The 4711-nt window shown below is 32.3% G+C and overlaps 1 long non-coding RNA gene across 1 annotated transcript; it reads right to left on the reverse strand.

Annotated features, from left to right (window-relative positions):
* Nucleotides 1-1091: 1091 nt before the first annotated feature.
* LOC127718462 (uncharacterized) lies at nt 1092-4300 on the reverse strand. Its single transcript, XR_007989851.1, has 3 exons — nt 3616-4300; nt 2814-2882; nt 1092-2047 (listed from the first exon to the last, which is right to left on the reverse strand). It is a non-coding gene; the product is annotated as an uncharacterized LOC127718462 (long non-coding RNA).
* Between the last annotated feature and the right edge of the window lie 411 nt (nt 4301-4711).

A 4711-nucleotide genomic window follows, 5' to 3' on the forward strand; every position in this document is an offset into this window, starting at 1 on the left:
TTAAACGATTTTGCCGCTACATCCGGTTTTGCTTACAATACTAGTCTTTTTAATATACTACGTGGATTTTATAATTAGAATTATAAAACCAATATAATCAAATATAATAATGTAAAATTAATTTTCTTTTTTAAACTCCAGGAAAAGGATTGTCAGTAAAGTACGATATGTGTTGGCAGAAGCGAGGATCAGGTCGCTCGTACAGTAGTTCGTCGGGCGTTGGAACAGCAATTGGTCAGGTAACTGGGAAAATATTAAATTATGACCTTCGTGTTACACATTGCGCCATATGTCACAGTGCTGAGAAAGCCAAAAGAGACGCAAAACCGCACAACTGTCAAAAGAATTGGACAAAAAGCGCAAAAGCCATGGAATCGTCAACAGGAGCATCCCTGATGGAAAATATTGAAGAAGTGTCTGGGGTTCCTGTTGATGTGCTCATTATGGGTGATTATGCAGCTACTTTGTCTAGGGTAAAATAAGCTTTGGACCACGAGGTAAAGAAATGGAGCGATATCAACCATTCAACAAAATCACTCGGTAATGCTTTTTATATTTTGAAATCTAAGCACAAAACACTGAGTACAGATATTAAAGAATATTACAAAATGTGTTTTTCATGTGCTATTCAACAAAATAAAAACAATGAAACTAAGCTCAAAGAAACATTGACAGCAAATGTTCCACATTCATTCGGTAATCATGACAAATGTGGCAATTGGTGCAATAAAAGCATTGAAAATAATTTTCACAAATATCTCCCTCATGGTAAACCGCTAACGGATGATGCTATACGACAAGACGTCCAAATCATATTTGACACGGTAGCTAACCATGCTGAACGGCTAGCACCGGCTGGATCCACAAAGGATGTTGAATCTACACATAATATTTATGCATCAAAAGCACCAAAACGGTTTTGTTTCGGTAAAAGTGAAAATCTTAAAACACGGGTGAGTGCTGCAGTGTTGCAAAAAAACAGGATATTCTTATATTTCTTGCATAAATACACAAGCTAACCTATTAACTGATGAAATCACTAAGGCGTTTAGAAAAGAAGAAATTTAGAAATAAATTAATACAGACAGAAAAAAAACAGGGTGTTACATATAAATCGGGATTGTCTCTTAGTTTAGTAACTGAAGATAAAGAGATTACAGGAATCAAACAGAAACCTGCACTATTGCCCTTTTGCTCTTTTACTGGTAGTTGCATACTTTTTTGCCTAGAAACATCTTCGCTGAAATTAGATTCCGAAATTCTGCAAATAGCTGCACTAAACATAGTCTCTGGTGATACGTTTGATACTTATTTTCAGCCGAATAAATCAAAAAACGCCGAGTTCCAGTGCCGTTACTGGTTTAACAGCAAATGGAAATATCCTTTTTTACAATGGAAACCTGTTCATGCAGTCACTTCTAAAGCAGCTTTCCAGAGTTTTGTACTATGGTTAAAACAATACCATGAATACGGTCAGGTCATGCTTGTCGCACATAATTGGGTCAATATCTTTAATTGTTTTTACATAGGCTGTAATAGTAACGTTTTTTCCTGTAGCTCAGTCAATATCGTAAACTTGGATATGTATGATAGCTCGTTTCAAAGCTGTGACATTTTCACATATGTGGTTAAATTTTCGGGGTACGAAGTGAGATTACTTTTTCCGTAAATTAGCATACCCCGAACATCCTTTCGTGATGCGGCTCCTCGTGGTAAAAAATCCCTTTTTTGACACAATAAGTTCTTTGAAAATTTAATACTTTGAACACATTTAATAGCTCCATAGTTTTTACACATTTATTCTATGTTCCTCTACTTTCCTAATCACCGCAAATGGTTAAGCTCAGTCATTTGTTAAAAATAGAAACATGTCCAATATCACTACACAGAGATTTTTTGTTTACACACAACTTTTGAGTTCCTCATTTCGAGGCGCATTAGGGATATTGACCCATATTGAAATCCATAGTTCTGATTTTTCCAAATATTTTTATGTGATCTTTATCGGTATGACATTTTGAATAAATCTGTGTATTTTTGTTCATTTCTGAAAAAAAATAAAGTTGTTTCAGCACTATAAGGCAATGACACTTTTATCGCTATATTTATTTGTTTTGAATACAGTGTGTATGTATAATTAATTTCTTCCAGTATACCTTCATTAGTCAAAACATGGACAAAACATCTGACGATAACCTTGAATTACAATACACAGACCCTGTTAAAGCATTCAATAAATTTTCTGGTGCTCAAAAGTGCATTTTGACAGAGAAATTATGCAAAAATGTAGATTTCATAAAAAAAAAACACCAAAATACTTAATTATTTTTACCAGTGGAAATCTGGTTTATTATACTGTAGAAACCATTCTAAACTACTGTGAATGTCATTTTTATCATATAATTAGAGTGCAATGAAGTGCAAATTTTCAAAACTTGTCCTTTCACATAATTCTATTTGAAAAAAAAAATGTTTTTTACATGTATTTCAGTGAAAACCTTTTATCAGTGAGAAATCCACATGAGGTTTTAAAGGAAACATTGTGACATCACACGTATTGTGGCGTCACTAAATAACGACGGATCAAAATAATGCTAATTATAGTTTGAAGTGTTACATGAGGAACAGTTGCCGCAAGATTTAACTCGAAATATGGAGTCGAAAAGATCAGTAACTAAGCATTTTTATATAATCTCAAGACCATAGCAACAGTTTTCATATCAGCATATTTTTAACATACCGACTGTAATTTCAATTGCATAAATACCATAAATAAACAGTTTAGAGCTTGCCTAATAAAACAAAATGCTTACCAGTTATTCAGAACTTTTTAAAACCTCTAGTTTGCCGTCTCAGGTTAAAAATTAATGATATGTCTGGAACTGAAATAAGACAACAAATTTTACTCAGGCTGTGTTATCATTTGATTTAAATACACAAGTATTATTGAGAGAGAAAACATTAAATTTTTAAAAGTTTTACCACAAAGAAAGAAAAATGCTTCTCCCTTGTGGCTTATCAACCTTCATTTAAACATTAGGAGTAATGAGTAATAGCTTAATAGTTGAATAGCCCATCACTATTGTTTTCAAAAGGTTTGACCCTCCCCCTTTTTCACTGAGAAAAGACAATATCTTGTGATTTGCTAGTGTGCATTAAAATACATAATAATTCATGATTTTCTTAATACATGTTTGTCTGTTTATTTGCATATGATTTCTAATGACCAGGGGTCAAATTTATTGGATAAAAGCACATGTGATGATGTATCTCACTTTACTCGTATGAAGAGTGTTATTTCCCTTGATTATCAGTTATTCCTGTAGACCGGAATGATAATTACATAACAAAGACTTTATTGTGTTATGTTTACTTACAATTTAATAATATAAATGTTTTCATAAGTTAGTTCATGCCTTTTTCAATTAAATAAGGTGTTCCTTTTGGATCTCTCGGGGTAAACAAAGCTATGATTGTGCCTAAAAAGAAGTGTTCAGCCCCGTGCATGTAATGCATTTTAAAAGCGAAAATTTCATTGAATTTTTGCTGATCTTTATCGATAATGTTTATCTAAAACCAGCTGGGATAACTTGGTATAAATAAAAAACTATTAACCGTCATTTTCACACTTTTCTCTGGTGTACAAGGTGCAATCATCCATAAATCAGTCTGAAAATTGTTGAAAATTTTCTTGTAATTTGGGTCAATATCTTTAATTGTTTTTACATAGGCGGTAATGGTAACGTTTTTTCCTGTAGCTCAGTCCATATCGTAAACTTGGATATGTATGATAGCTCGTTTCAAAGCTGTGACATTTTCACATATGTGGTAAATTTTCGGGGTACGAAGTGAGATTACTTTTTCCGTAAATTAGCATACCCCGAACATCCTTTCGTGATGCGGCTCCTCGTGGTAAAAAATCCCTTTTTTGACACAATAAGTTCTTTGAAAATTTAATACTTTGAACACATTTAATAGCTCCATAGTTTTTACACATTTATTCTATGTTCCTCTACTTTCCTAATCACCACAAATGGTTAAGCTCAGTTATTTGTTAAAAATAGAAACATGTCCAATATCACTACACAGAGATTTTTTGTTTACACACAACTTTTGAGTTCCTCATTTCGAGGCGCATTAGAGATATTGACCCATATTGAAATCCATAGTTTTGATTTTTCCAAATATTTTTATGTGATCTTCATCGGTATGACATTCTGAATAAATCTGTGTATTTTTGTCCATTTCTGAAAAAAAATAAAGTTGTTTCAGCACTATAAGGCAATGACACTTTTATCGCTATATTTATTTGTTTTGAATACAATGTGTATGTATAAGTTATTTCTTCCAGTATACATCACTAGTCAAAACATGGACAAAACATCTGATGATAACCTTAAATTACAATACACAGACCATGTTAAAGCATTCAATAAAATTTTCTGGTGCCTAAAAGTGCATTTTGACAGAGAAATTATGCAAAAATGTAGATTTCATAAAAAAAACTCCAAAATACTTAATTATTTTTACCAGTGGAAATCTGGTTTATTATACTGTAGAAACCACTCTAAACTACTGTGAATGTCATTTTTATCATATAATTAGAGTGCAATGAAGTGCAAATTTTCAAAACTTGTCCTTTCACATAATTCTATTTGAAAAAAAATGTTTTTTACATGTATTTCAGTGAAAACCTTTTATCAGTGAGAAA

The sequence above is a fragment of the Mytilus californianus genome, unplaced genomic scaffold (assembly GCF_021869535.1).
Source record: "Mytilus californianus isolate M0D057914Y unplaced genomic scaffold, xbMytCali1.0.p SCAF_10, whole genome shotgun sequence".
In the NCBI taxonomy this organism is placed as follows: Eukaryota; Metazoa; Mollusca; class Bivalvia; order Mytilida; family Mytilidae; genus Mytilus; species Mytilus californianus.